The 16,475-nt window shown below is 35.6% G+C and overlaps 1 protein-coding gene and 1 pseudogene across 3 annotated transcripts in view; both read left to right on the top strand.

Moving 5' to 3' along the window:
- The window catches only part of LOC115448575 (peripheral plasma membrane protein CASK), a 274,370-nt gene that overhangs the window by 180,646 nt on the left and 77,249 nt on the right, over positions 1–16,475 (top strand). The gene's annotated exons all lie outside the window — the stretch shown is intronic.
- Positions 806–3,158, top strand: LOC119189990 (annotated as a pseudogene).

A 16,475-nucleotide genomic window follows, 5' to 3' on the forward strand; every position in this document is an offset into this window, starting at 1 on the left:
CCTTTGCAAAAATTCGATTTTGTTAAATGTTATAATTATAGCCACTTAAGCGATATAAAGAATGATTTATGTACCGTTAATTTAAAACCTGAAATGTTAATTGGACAGGATAATTACCATTTGCTATTGCCCTTAGAAGTAAGGTTGGGTAAATTAAATGAGCCGTCTGCTACACTCACCCCTCTAGGCTGGTGCATCCACGGTAGTCTACGTGTGCCGCAGAACGAGCGCAAATCGACAATCGCCACTGCTCTCACTGTATTTGAGAATGCAGAGGATTCTATGTCATACGAGGTCGGTTTGCAGCATCTTCATGAGGAAGTCAGATGTTCCTTTGCCTTAGATTCACTAGGAATTTCAGCCACTATGCCGCGTCAAAATGCTGATGACGTACGCGCTATCGCTGAGCTGGAACGTACTGCCCTTCTCAAGGACGGTCGTTGGTATGTTTCTCTACCGTGGAAGGATAAGGAGTGTAAGATGCCAGACTCTTACACTGCCGCTGTAAGAAGGTTCCGAGGTATTGAAAATAAAATGGAGAAGGATTTAGGTTTTGCTTACAGGTACAGAGAACGTATTCAACATCTACTGGAAAATGGATTTGCTAGAGTACTTGAGGACTCCGCGTCCACTCCCCGGACATGGTATTTACCTCACTTCGGAGTGGACAATCCGCATAAAAAGAAACTACGTCTGGTATTTGATGCTGCGGCGAAGGTGAAAGGTTCGTGTCTTAATGATTACTTACTCACGGGCCCCGATTTGTTGTCATCTCTATTTGGTATAATGTTACGTTTTGAGAGAATAAAGTAGCAGTAACAGGTGACATCAAAGATATGTTCTTACGCATAAAAATTCATGACGAAGACCAAGACGCATTTAGATTTATTTGGCGAAATAGTCCTAAAGAAAATATTAAGACGTATGTAATGACGTCACTAATTTTTGGAGCTAATTGTTCCCCTTTATAGCTCAGTTTATAAAGAACAAAATGCACAGCGCTATGTGTCAACCTTACCGGCCGCTGTTAAAGCAATAACGAATTCACACTATATGGATGACTATATAGATAGTTTACCTGATGACGAGTCAGCAATAAAAATGGTAAAAATATAACTAATATCCACTTATCAGGTGGTTTTGAGATTCGAAACTGGACTAGTAATAGCGAAGCTGTGTTGAACTCTATACCTGAAGCATCCTTAGGCACTGCAGCCATAAAGTTTAAAACTCATCAGCAGTTCGAAGGAGAGCGTATTTTGGGCCTGATATGGTATCCCAAAGATGACGTATGGGGTTTTGATGTGTCTTTGAAACGGATACCCGAAAGCATTATTCATGGTAAGGAGCGCCCTACGAAACGGTTAATGTTAAGAGTAGTAATGTCTATTTTTGATGTTTTAGGTTTCCTATCGCCATTTACTATACAAGGAAAAATTATGCTACAGGATACGTGGCGTCTTAATATTGGATGGGACGAATATATATCAGATGATATTTACGGTAAATGGTGCAAATGGATTAATTTACTTAAGTCTATTCGTGACTTACGCATACCGAGGTACTATCAGGCGCCATTAAGAATAAGGCGAGATAGCCAGCCGGCCACGAACCTAACATCTTGCGATTCGCCAGTACTCATCGGACTCACTATGCCGCCGACACCTCCGCTCGCTACGACCGGTGAGGGAAACTCCGTGACAGAGTCCGCAGATGTTATGTCAATGAATATCGGCTATGACAACCTACAATTGCATGTGTTTAGCGACGCATCGAGTAAAGCAATGTGTGCGGTTGCATTTTGGCGCTGGAACATTAATGAAAAAATTATGTCTCATTTATAGCAAGTAAGTGTAGAGTCTTACCTGTTAGGCCTATAACCATCCCGAAAGCTGAACTTGAAGCAGCTCGCCTGGCAGCTAGATTGGCGAATAATATAATAAGGGAGCATAGATTAACTCCAACCGTTAGATATTTTTGGTGTGATTCAACCACAGTTATCCATTGGATTCGAAACAATACACGGAAGTATAAAACATTTGAAGCTAATCGCCTAGGTGAGATAGATAACTTGACCCGTATACATGAATGGAAATATGTTCCTACGAAGTTAAACGTTGCTGACTTAGGCACCCGAGAATCTTTTGATTGTTCTGTCTTTGAAAGCGAGTGGTTTACGGGACCAGCTTTTTTATACAATGACATGTCTCAGTGGCCTCAGGATCTACTCAATTATGAATTGGTTGATGATAATCTGGAACACGTAGCGGTTACACATATGGAATCGGAATCATCAGTAACGTTATATCACTTACCTGTACCTGATCCTCTACGGTTTTCTTCCTGGCTACGTTTGAAGAGGTCTGCAGCTGCACTGCTAAGATTTGTCGATAAATGCAAAAGACTTCCTGGACAGTTAGACTGCAAGATGATGGATCGAGCAGAATGCTTACTGTTGAAGAGTGCTCAAGCAAAATCATTCCCTATTGAGATAACCGCTTTGACACGAGGTAAACCTGTACCTAAAAATAGTAAATTACTTACCTTGTCACCCTTTTTGGATAATCACGGCGTAATGAGGGTTAATGGGCGGATCAACTCTGCTCTCGGCGTGGACCTAGAAACGAAAAATCCTGTAATATTAGACGGACGACACCCTGTGGCAAAATTAATTGTTCGGCATTTCCACGTAATGGCCGCTCATGGAAACCAAGAATCCGTGGTGAATGAGCTGAAACAAAGATATTGGCTTTTAAAACTTAGACCTACAGTAAAAAACGTTGTGTCTCAATGTATGTTGTGCAGGATTCGCAAAGCTAGACCACAAGTACCCAGGATGGGAGATTTACCTTTCGCCCGAGTAGCCCATCACAATCGTCCATTTACCTTTTGTGGGTTAGACTTATTCGGTCCTCTGGAAGTTACAGAGGGAAGGCGACGAATGAAAAGATACGGAGTGATATTTACATGTTTGACGGTTCGAGCCGTACATATCGAATTAGTGGGATCGCTCACTGCGGACTCCTTAATTTTGGCCTTGCGACGTATGGCGTCGAGGCGCGGTTGGCCGCGACGCATATATTCGGATAACGGAACAAATATGCGAGGTGCCGATAAGGAGCTGCAGAAATCTATTCAAGAAATAGATACAGGAGTTTTAAAAATGAGGGTGTTAATAATGGATTTGATTGGACCTTTATTCCTCCGGCGAGTCCCCATTGGGGTGGGGCATGGGAAAGATTAATAAGAACCATCAAAACTTCACTGAGAATTATATTAAAAGAACGTGCTCCAAGGGAAGAAGTTTTAAACACCTTCATGACAGAGGTGGAAAATATTGTGAACAGCCGTCCCTTGATGCATGTTAGCGTCGAGGCAGGTGACGTAGAGTCACTCACGCCAAACCATTTCCTTATTGGAACGTCATCAAATCTGCCTATATTAGGAAGTTTTAATGACACGGATTTCTGTCTGCGCCAACAATGGCGTAAAGCTCAAAGGTTAGCTGACATGTACTGGCGTAGATGGGTAAGGGAGATCCTTCCTGATCTCATACCAAGAGGAAAATGGTGTGGAGAGCAGAAACCCCTGCAAGTTGGCAATCTCGTTTTGGTTGTAGACCAAGATTTACCGCGTAACGTTTGGCCAAAGGGTCTTATTACCAAGTTATTTCCAGGAAAGGATGGTCGAGTACGGGTAGTAGAGGTCAAAACCAAGACGGGATTTTGGCGGCGTTCTGCGGCGCGCGTCGCTCGTATTCCTCTAGATGTGGAATGCTGTACCAGCATTGGGGTGGGGAGTGTTGGCGACGCAAATCCTTTTTGGTAAAATATAGTTTAGTTTTAAATTTTGAATTTCGATTCGTCAATGTAATGTCTTTTATGTTCTTAGTTGTCAGTTGAGATTTTTATATTTTTCGTCGTATGTGAGTAAATTATTTTATTATAACGCCTAGTTTTACTCCTTAACTGGTTGAGTACTGGCTCATCTTTAACACTCGGGTTTATGAGAAGGTCCGCGTTTATAATAGAAATAAACTACCTCATATATGACCCGCTCTAAATTCTAACACAATGCTCTGCTAATGCTGTTCGTACAACATAAACTTCGATGGGTAAATGTAGAGGTTTGGGCTAATGCTACTTTGCGATTAAACGATGTGGGCGTGGTTGATGTATCACTTTGAAATTATTTTTATAACGTTTTAAACACTCAATTAGATGACGAAACCCAACTAAATAATTGGATGAAAATGGACTATTTTTGTTCAAATATAAGTGACGTTTAATATGTTCTTAATAAATAAATCCCCAAAAACAACACGATCCAGAGAAATTAAACTTACTTTATAAATATGAATATTTTACACCATCGTGTTTAATCGCATTAAACAAGCGCAATACCTCTATTTTGGAAGATAAATAAACGCACGTAATGCGACTAAACCTTCGCATACAATTACACAAACCAAATCCCGTTTTACATTCAAAACACGTGTACGAGTGACGTATACATTGCCCTCATCAGCGAATCTCACGAGTCTATACCGCTCTACACCGCACGCATCCCGCGTAATGACACCTCAGGGTAGTGATGTCGCGTTTTACACTCATGATGGGGCTTCGCAGCTCGTGAAAATGTTTATGTGATGCGAGCAGTCTCGTTACAACGCACTTGGAAATAAATCCGGTTATACCGAATTCCGTAGGGATGAAAGCAACTTTGTCGGGATTGCTTTAAGATGATTTTGGACATTTCAAATAATATTCAACTTAGTTTTACCCAAATAATTCAGTAAGCACTTATTTTCTTAAAACTTGTAGCGGCCAATTATTAAGAAATCTGAACTAATCAATTATATTGAAGCTCATGGAAACAAAAGAATGCGTAGTTATTCTTTCTTTGTTATTTCGAGAATGCTTCCTGCGACGCCGGAATTCGTATTATCGGGACTCAAACCTGAAAAAAAAAGGCAATTCCGCTGCGTAAGTAACAAAGTTTTATCAAGTGTAAAGAGTTTTTCGTGTCACTCCGTGGTAATAGGGTACCGTATTTACGACCAATTTATATCTTTGCTATGTTGAACAAAAAAATACCTGCTCGCAGACAATAGCATCTTTAAATGTTACTAGTTCGTCGAGTTTGCATTTGGCTGGTCTTCGTTTTATTCGTTTTCGGGTAGATTTTATCTACAAAAACCGAATTGGCGTTGAATCTTATCAAGAATATCTAGTTTTAAAACCATTCAGAATGTCAGAACGTTTTCAAAAGGGAAAAAAGGAACAAAAGGCTTTTGTACAAGTCTCTAAGACTTCGGAGAAAATTCATGTTATGCTGGCTTTTGGTCGGGCTTCGTTCGCGTGAAAGATTACCCGTAATTAATTCAAAATTGGCTAAATTAATTAGCAGCAGCGACTGTGTAAAGCTACCTTTAATGTTATTTCTTGAAGTCAGTTCAGTAGTTCAATAGCCACTTATAAGCTTTGAATCCATAAATGTACTTAGATTGTATAGGAATTTATTTACTATTCATAGGAACATCAACAGTTTACACATAACAAACATTGTTTCAGTTTTCTTAGTATAGCACACTGTTCATAACTGTTATGTTATCAAATGAAGAATATAGAAATATAATGATCTAAACGTATAATACAACGTCAGAACACGGCGTTGGTGTATATTAAAATAGAAGTAATAAGAAGTAAGAGGGGTAACTAAAGATGTGAACATAAATCAGCTATTTTTAGAATTATTTTCTGTTTGATTATTAGCATTTATTTAAAATTACTGGAATGGACTTTTATGCATTTTTCAAAAAGTGGCAGAATATATTTGAGACGGGAATGTTCGCTTTATTTGATTAAAATCTTCTTCTATGGCCTTTTTTAAACTCTTCCCAGTACGCTTACCTTTAACATCTTTCATTTATTGCGGCATTGAGCTCTTTTCATTCAGGTCATCTAGTAACTTGCTTCACGTCTTCGTTCCAGGGAAATCCTAGGTCACAGCAACATGATTGAGCACCAGTAGGATCCACTGGTTGAATATCTTGGCCTAAAAAATCATTAAAATTATACACAGAAAAAACTATCCATGTGTTGAAATCGCGGGAACAGCTAGTGTTCAATAATTATGATTGCATTCATACATACGTAGACAACCGACTCTATTGTTGCTATTAAAATACCCATCCTTTTTTATTCGCATACCGTTTCTATTCAATACGTTCCTTGTGGTTACTTTTAAAGTAATGAATTTGAACGTTAATTGAATATCATTGAAGTAAGATTAACAAATCCTTAGAAGTCCTTCAACCGAGTCGGTGACACGTGCAATTAGTTGTCAGTCGTTTTGGGTCGTAACGTTAGGCTTGTGTTAGTGTGGTGTAAATTATTGCCTGAAGCATGCATTGTCGATGCCTCTAAGCACCAATGTCTGAGCAGTTCGAAAACCGTAGAGCAAAATAGGTGGATATTTGATATTTTTTTTTGTTGAAACGTAAATTTGTTTATAGCACAAAATAATATGACGAAAGTTGACCTCGTTTCAGTAGACGTATTAAACCTAATTCATTTATTTTGTTTCACACAATAAAATCATAAAAAAATGCCATACCCATAAAACTTATCTTAATTTGACTCTGTAGACATTCAGTTTACCTAATTATTTTTCGCTTATCAAACGCGAAGCTTTGGTGGATTTTCAAGTTTCCTCTCGAAAGTTTTATCAGATTAATCTTGTGTAGCCTTCGAGGACTAGGGTTGATAGCATTTTTAGTTGTGTAATTTATTACCATCAAGGGCTCTGGTCAAGTTTTAATTGGATAGTGTGTAAATAATTATTGAATCCAAAAATCTAGCCAATATAGATTTTTCATAGGTACTAATAACTCAATTGACTTTCGCTGTAGCGTAGACTTTTAATATTCATTCCCTTTAGAGGCTTCTGAAATAATATTATATTAAATTTCATTGTAAGATATAGTCTATGAAAATACTGATCCGCTACTAAACAAATTTAAACTGACAGAAAGCTGTTATCCATAGCTAGGCTATTAATTATGGCGGGAGCGAACTTTAAGCAGTAAAAGCCTCAAGAAAAGTTTAGGAATTACGTAAAAGCCGTTTATTAATTGTTTCGTAATGCACATTATATTTTTTTAAATATTGGAATATCAACAATAAAATTATTAATTTGATAAATAGCTTATTTAAAGCACGCTTAACCTCACATTATCGGCAACCGCGGGTGGCCTTTTAGCGAACACACTCGAATATTCGTCTTGTTCTTGACACATTAACTCTTCAGAGCGTGGTCGGTCGTTGAGCACGTAGTCGATAACCGCGATCGCCTCTCTACTATCGATAATATACGACTAGAGACTAGATTGACACTTCACTCCACGTCGCGGGATTACTTGATTTAGAGCTTAGAAACGATTTATGGGTTTACTTTGTTGGTCTGCGTTTTATGGTAGACTATTACGCTTACTACGGATTTTATAAAAATGCTTGGAAGTATTTGAAAAAATAATATATAAGGATGAACTGTTTTTATATATTTCGGCTATTGTTAAGTTTTGATATGTATAGTCCCGGTTTCGTATTATTATTATAATTTAATATATAATTGTTTAACTACGCCATATAATTATTTAAATGTAGGTACTCTTAAAGATGAAGTATGATATTTGTAGGAAAATAGACTTAGGAAATCTAATTCTCTAAAATTAGCTATTAGTTTTCTAACACCTAACATTACGTAGCTATGTAGTATGATTAGCAAGTATACAGATTCATATTCAGTATAATATGATGTAACATCGCATGAAACTGCAGCTCCTGAATGTAAACTGTGTATTATATGGAAGTTCACGCACGCTGAACAGCTGAAGGAAATTTAATCCAATATTAGTTTCAAAGTACTCCCGCGGTTTTGCAACAAGCAATCGATTCGCGTCTCTTCAAAGGAGTGTTTGAGCATCAGTTTGATGTTGATCAAGTCCTGTACCGCACCTTAAAGGAAAACTATCCGAATATAAATAGTTCATTCTGTAAGATTATTCTTGTATAGAGACCGCGAGAACTTTGAACTTGTTCTAAAGAAAATTGAAAGTTTTATGTATAGTCGACGTCTTTGAGGCTTTAATTATATTTTGTACATTAACCACACAAGAACAGCTTGAGTGTGAAATGGTCCTAATATTTTACTTGAAAATACATTTTCGTGTATGACGGACAGTTTCTCCATTGACAGTGACAGTTCAAGGTATTGTTACTTTGGACTAAAATAAGACGTTTGTGTTGTAGTAACTCTTATGGTGTAGGTATCTGTTAAAATTTGCAATACTTTTTAAATCTAAAGCAATTTTATTTTGTATAAATAATCTTTAAATATACCAGTCTAAATAATTTTTGTTTTATTGTGCAATCATTTTAAATTTAAAAGCAACTTTAATATGTAAAATTTTGTATGTCTATTACAGTGCAAATGGCAACCCTAGCAAAGGTACTTAAGCTATCAACCTTGATATTTTGAGGGGCGATCGTTCGCAGCTTCTATTAGCTTTCACAGCGTCATCGCAAGAAAAGAGCCGAGCGTTTAGAACGTTCGGTCGATTGGATGCAACTGGGGCAAGGGCAAATTTGAGTATAAGAACCTCAAATGTGCAAGACGCTTGTAAAAGATGCGTCTGGAATATCATTTTAGTATCTATTTGTATAAGTTAATAGACTTCGATAGCAAATGTCTGGTCCATTCTTATCGTGCTTTATTATAAAACTGTCATTAAAAAATATATTTTTGAATAAAAAAGTATAATTTTCGCCATTCGTTTGATATACGAGAGTTGTGTTTGTCGCATATTGTACCACAATGATAGAAACAAAACAAAAAAATTATTCGATTTATTCCTTTTAAACTTTTATGTTTACTATTTGTTACTTTATTTATCTATAGAATATTTAATATATTAATAAATAACAGAGGCTCGGAGGTCCTGGGTTCGGATCCCGAGTCGGGCAAAGTGATAATTGACTTTTTCTACTCACTGTCAACCCGGAGTCAAGACTGGAGTCTGGAATTCGTTTCCGAAATGGTGATAGGCTCGCCCCCTATCACATCATAGGACGGAACACACTTAGCGAAAAGTAGGTGCCCTGGTGACGCCTCTGCACACCCCTTGGAAGATAAATGCGTGATGTGTGTTTAATAAATAACGTTTTTATACAATTTGGATACGATAATGGTATATATTACGGTTGTACCCGTAACCCACAAAATGAATTTATATCATAAAACCAATTATTTCATCGACACATCTAAGAAAGGCGTCTTCTAACTTCTAATCATGTTCATTTACATTTCTTTGACACACTGGAATACCATCGGACATTACGCGGGCTGATATTGGCGACGCGTGCGAAATATTAAAACTTTACCCGGAGTTTACATCACGCGACAATTCAAGTTTCGTGTACACGTAGTATTATGTATTCTGGACTACGTGTTACTCGACGCTCGCATCCACTGAATACCGTTAAATTAAATTTTCAACTTAACACCGCTCGTAATTAATAATTGTTAAAGTTTACCGCGCAGACAGAAATGTTGCCAAGTTCAGCTGTATTGTCCAAGCTTGGTTTCATGTGTTGGTTTGTAACACGAATGCTTGCTAGACATGAAAAGACTTGGTGCGTTACGTATTGTGATGTTTGCGGTTTTTCTTATTAGTTTTGTGTACAAAACACTAGCAATAAAGAGGTCGGGTGTGTGAAGGTCGTACGGGTTGCTGGAAGCACTATTGCGAACCTAAAAAAAAACTATATTGAATCGTTGCAGCGTTTTATATTATTTTAAACTCTTTAGTTTTAATCATAATAAAGATTCACGTACACAAAGGTTAAGCAAATTGTAGATGAGAGTATTTATTCTGTTAAATTTGATTTAAAATTAAATAGTGAAACTCTTTGCACTATCATTCTAAACAGTTTTAAACATTAAAAAATGACTGCTCATAACAATATATTTTATCAAGTACGGAGGCAGGTAGAATGTATCTAATTTTTGTACTAACCTCGTGAAGAATTACTTAATATACAAAATATAAAGGACAAATACAGACTGTCGTCGGCGACTTCTTTTAGACATTTGCACCATAAGTACGTAGATGCTTTAGACGATTATAATATTGCGTATTTTTTTTACTTAAAATTAAACTTTGACACAGATTCCAATTATGTCCGACAGCATAGTTAATTTTCAAATAAAAAATATTCTTGAAACCAAAATAACATTTTAATCAAAGACTAGCCGTAGGCATCTTATACTTTAAAATGCAAAGAATATTTTAATGGCTAATTGTATAAAGTATTTTGTGTCTACTACTTTTGTTTTAGTGTTTTTTATATTAGTTTTCCCTTGACACGATGAATTATTACGGTCACTTAATTAATCATTCTCCGGGGAACACTTTGCATTTTAAATGTGTCCAGCGATTTTGTTGGAAATTAATTTAAATGATAAAAGTTTATTGTTTCATATTTTAATACTTATGTTTTTGCCTCTAAGTGTGCTTTTTGTTCATAAAAGTAACGGCTAAATGGAAGAACACTTGAAAAGGAAATTGTCATAAAGTTTTATATTATGTAGAATCTTTTTTATTGCTTTGGTCTTCTTGTGCTATGCTAATCGTTGCTGTATGACTTTTTTTGGGATAAACAATTCGAGATCTGCGATAAAATTTTTCGACGATTGTTTAAATCTCAAACCAAATTTTTACAACGCATGTTGTTCGACTTCAAGGAATAGCGTAAGGGTGCGTGTCCATTGCAAGATGAGAAGAGTAATGTTTCGTGGAATCAGGGTGAAATAATAAATACTATCTCAAATAATCTGGTCCACAATAATATTTTTGCACGTGACTTCAACGTTGCCTCCTGCGCAAATCATTCCTCACTCACAGATGTAAGCTTACAAATAAAAAACCTTCCAATATTTTTATAATTAATGTCCTGGATAAAACATCCTAATTTTGTAAATTATTTTCTACATATTAAGCACCATTCGGTGATTATCAAAGAAAAATAAAATGAATTAATGAATTAATAACATGTCATTTACCAGATACAATACGGATCCAAGAAAAATAAACTCGTGTCCTTTAATTCTGACAGATATGTAAGATCGTAAGATCTCCTGCATCGTCCAGGCGTATGACAAATGTTATTGCCTCACGAGCGTTGCAGCGCGAAAGAATGCAATATTGTTCCACTTGTTAAGAGTTCCTGACGTATCTTGTCTTGCAACAGTTTTGTTGTTCGGTGATATTTTTATACGCTAAGACTTAAGTCCCCCCTTGACAGTCGATTAATCTGATAGTATTTCGAGTCGAGTGAATTATTGTGTTCAGAATGTCAAATCCCTCTAAGCTTTGTTTGTTGCATTCGAATTAAACAAATGGTGGATTTCGTGTTTTGAATTTTATTGATGACTTTAACTAATATTTGCAAATAAATATCAAATAAAAGTGTCCAAAAAGTTTGTTATAATGTTAACAGTATTATAAATATGAAAATATTTATTAATCTAACATTACTCCTTTTTAATTGTGTTTGTAGTGAGTTTGACACTGCCATTCTGCAGGCGATGCTACGAGCAAACGCTATAATACAAAATGTTTGAAAACCGCCAACACTTGTCAAGGTATTTTTACTCGCCGTTTCCCGCACGTGATTTAATTCATCCGCGGAGAAATTTTCATTTTGCCCCTTTTGTTATTCCATCACAGACTACGTAAACGTAGAGGTACAAATATTTTGCTCGGTTGTATGAATAAAAGGTTGTGCAAGAACACGCTAGATTTTTCATAAACCTTTCTTATTATAGTTAGGAACGTGACAACCCTGGATCTGATGATACATAGTGTAGGACTAGATAATGGCGCCCAACGTGGGACCCTCCATTCATCGACTGCTGCATGTAATATGAATGAAATGTACGCCGGATGCCAACCGCAACGCGACTTGTTGAGACAGGCCATTATAGAAGTTTTTTCAACATAAATATATTTACTTAGTTTAGTACAAATGTACCCGGTATCTTGCGCCTATCAAATAAATTTATATTTTAATTAAAATAAGCTAAGGTATGTTATTAAAAATCAGCTTTCGTTTATTTTAAATACGGAGAAAGATTAAAATGATATAGTTCAATAAAGTAAATGTGAAATATGTTTTGTTCGTTAACTTTTATTTAGGCGTCTGAAAATTTAATTCTTTAAAAGATACGTGTAGGTTATTTTATGTTACCAAATTAGTGCCTATATATTCTTTACAGTGTACTAATATCAAATCATGTAACATGAAAATTGCATAAAATTATTAACATTTTTCTTACAATAGCATCCTTGTAATATACAACTTTAGGATCTATGATTGTAATTGCTTTATAAAAGCCGTTAAGGACATCGTGTGTTATGTATCGTATAAATTTACTTTACCATCTGTATACAATTTCTTACTTTTAATTCTCACACGATTGCAAAGTAACATAAAACGCAATTCTCAAACAGGACACAATCCTTACAATATATTTAATTTTCACCGCACACAAGTACAAGGAACCCCTTGAACCGTAACTATTTCGCGTCTCGCAAGCACTGTTGACGTTAACGGACTGCCAGAGGGGAAGATTAAACGCGGTTCCTTTATCTTCGATACAAAAGAAACAGGACGCACCGCCGTCTCATCCAACGCAAATATCTAGTTCTTTTACCTCCACCTACGTCTGTTGCTTTTGTCACGTGACTTCACTCGGAGTCTCTTGTTTAAAGTCTAGTTTCTATATGTATATACTTTAGAATTTTTTTTCGTGAACGACTTCGTATACAACTTGTTGTATCATGCATGCGATAATTATAATTCTGTTTCGAATGTGCACTCAGAGGCTAATACACACTTGGATGCATGGTTAACATGTTTTGTGTTGTGTAAAGTTAAGTTATGACAAATTGAGCAAATCTGTAGATCGAGGTATTTATTTAATATATGTTCAGGGTTCTCAGACAGACCTAACATGCAAGTGTATTTAAGAATAAAATAAGTAAGTTAATTACATATTAATGAAAGTCTAGCTACAGGAATACACACCATTTCTTATATATTGAGCACTCAAGCAGTAATGTGGGTGATGTAGTGCACCAAAGACAAAACACCAAATCCAGGTTGCCACTATACGAAGTTACAAACAGCATTTTTAAGCTAGCTGTTATAAAGTAGGCCGTACAAATAACTAAAATAAGCCCGGAGATGTCTACCAAGACATACCTTACATAGACATATTCGTAGTCTGTATAGGTATACAGACTACGAATTTTGCACCTTCTTGCTTTATGTCTACTTCATTCCTAGTTGGACAGTTAGAGATTTTAAAAATTTACATATCACTGCGTGACTCAAATTCTTTATTTTAAACCGCCTTTCATTCAGTATTATAATGAAAATATAGTTTACGCTATAACCCTAAACAAATGGTCAGAAGAATACAAGTTGTACAAAGGATGTTCTGATATGCTTTGTAAATATGCACATTTAAGCCTTGAAAAGACTAAAGAAATGAATTATTATTTTTATACTGTTGGGTCATAAGTTAATTGCGTTCATGGAAGCAACAGAATTGTCTTGTATCATTATGATATTTCGCTATGAATTGTGAAACATATTAATTTTTCCATTTGTTAGACATAAAGAATTATTTTACTACTTTAGAGCACGGTTGCATTATTCCTAGACCATTTAGATTAGTCGTACTCAACCTCTTTTATTCGTGCCGCAAATACGCCTTACTTATGGCGCTTGGGGCAAAACAATTTCATTTACCTACTTAAGTGTCTAAAAACTTGATCGAAAATTTTAATTGTATTTATTTTAATTTAAAACACACATAATTGATTGAATGATATTGTTCTTATAAAGCTAGCATATAGTTTAAGTGATCTTTGTAAAAGTAATTTTAGTTTTGGAATTTTTAGTCCAATGGCCACTTGCAAGGGTAAGGTACTGATTGAATATGGCTGGAATATTGATTTTCGTTAAAGAATAATAATATATTCCTAACTTTAAAAAATGTAACGCGTCCTGCCCAAGTATATTCATGAATATATTTCATAAAACAAATACCATTTCAACAACACGTTATCCGGTATGTATTATCGACATCCATTCAACCGGTATTAAAATGATTAAGTAGTCTATAAAAATTCTTATACTCCATACCGGTTTATGTCGACAATAAAATATTTCATATGTCTATAATACGCACTTGTGCAGTAAATGCAATAATATCTATATATTTGTTATTGTTATAAAATCTTTATATGACTCCGTGTTATATGAAGACAAAGTTAAGTGCCTTAGAAGCAAGACAATCAGTAGTTGGAGAAATTGCACCAGTTTCCTAGACGTTTATTTACTTTTGTCGCAATACTTCACTTTACAAAGTATGTTATTTAAGTCTTGTGCAAGAAAGTAATGAATGTAGCTGAGTGGCCTTTAGTTTATGTGGCAATAAGGTGTAGACGTAATGAAGTTTAAGATAAATATAGACATCTCTAATATACTGCTACTTCTTATACTATACATGCACAAGTGTTTGTATATGTTAGAAACGCATAAACCACTAAATGGATTTGAATGAAATTTGACATATCCAACTCACAATAGGGCACAATGGGAATATAGCCGAGAAAGGACTTTTATGCGGGGGCATCCCCAAACAAAAGTGCGGGAAGAAATAAAAACCAAGTCACAAAAATCTATATGTCCTCACCGGGTTGATATTTCCTTTGTGGTATTTATTCAGATTTTTGTATTTATTTTGGACGCATCCTATATGTACAGCTTATTTGTGCTACCGTGGAAATCGGTCTTTTTTTCTTTGAAATGTTGCTTCATATGAGATCACGTAGAGCTAGTAACATGTTTATTTTAATATCAGCCCTGATCTTTTTTGCTCAGTATCAGCCCGGAGTTTAGAATTTTGCCCGATATGGCGATAGGCTCGCCCCCTATCCCATCATGGGATGGAAATCACCGACGAAAAGTGAGTGGCCTGGTTGCATCTCTGCCTACCACTTCGGAAATAAATGAATGATTCGTGTGTTTAATATCAGCCCTAAATTTTAAACTGTCTGTTGGGCAAGTGAATGCTCTACTTCTAAAAAAAAGATAGAAAAAGTATGCGAAGTCCGCAAAACCGCTCCAAGCCTGTGAACTAAAGGTCTAAACCCTCTTAGATGTTTAAACACATTTGAAATTCGTCCTACTCTAAAAACTCGACATTTCTGTCACATCCAAATAAGAACATAATTCACTACATTAGCTTGAGAGAATGATGGGGCAGATAGTGGTAGGTTTGCCACTAGACATGTTAAGCCACGCGCTCTGACGAACATAACTAGACATAGTTTCGAAATTATACAAACGCTATCGAATATCTGGAATATTATGAGTAGTATTATCACTATGAATAGAGGCAGTGCCTGAAGTAAAGGTTTCTACATACAAAAATAAAGGTAACTTTAAGTTGATTATACTTTATTTATTCATGCCTGCCTTAATAGCAGTAAGTTTAAAAATGAATAAATAAAATGACCTTATGATTAGTAAATCATTAACTTTCGCCCATACAAATACAGTAAAAAAAAAGTCGCAAATAGCCAACTTTGTAACGAATAATAAGTATTTGGTGGCATCAGATTTTTGGGCGCTCAATAAACCTAAATTACTTCCAATGAATGATACCAAATTAGTTGGAATTAATTTAGACTATATAACGGGCATGTCATCGTCATTTTATTTATTCATTAAAAAAATTACCTTGAGGTAAATACCTAAATCATTATCATCCTCTCATACAAATACGGTAAAAAGTTGCAAATGGCCAACTTTGCATCAGATTTTTGGGCGTCCAATAAACCTAAATTACTTGCAATGGAATATATAACGGGTGTGTCAGTTAAACGATGGTAATGAGGTCTGTCGGCGGTTGTAAATAATTTCATTATGTTAATGTCTATTGGCTTCTAACAATCAATTAATTAAACATTATTCGATTATGAATTAAACAGTTTCTGCAAATCAAATTAACGGCAATGATATGTTATATACGGCCGTGTTCTATACACGATTCCAAACTCAATCTTCAATCCGATTGTGAGAATTAATCGATCAAAATAACTCATTTGTGAGCATGCCAAAAAAAAAGTTCCGATTAATACATTTTTGCGATAGCTCGAAAAAAGCGGTTGGAATTGTTTATTGAAAATGACGGTTAATTTATCGAGCAAACGTTTTTGTCTAACTACTTAGTGACACATTATTTGTTGTTGGTAATTCAAATATAAAATGTAATAAACAAAAAGGACAAGATGTGTTTGTGATTTGAACTCTAAGTGCAGTCTATCTGTGGAAGCG

This window comes from Manduca sexta, chromosome 21 (assembly GCF_014839805.1).
Source record: "Manduca sexta isolate Smith_Timp_Sample1 chromosome 21, JHU_Msex_v1.0, whole genome shotgun sequence".
In the NCBI taxonomy this organism is placed as follows: domain Eukaryota; kingdom Metazoa; phylum Arthropoda; class Insecta; order Lepidoptera; family Sphingidae; genus Manduca; species Manduca sexta.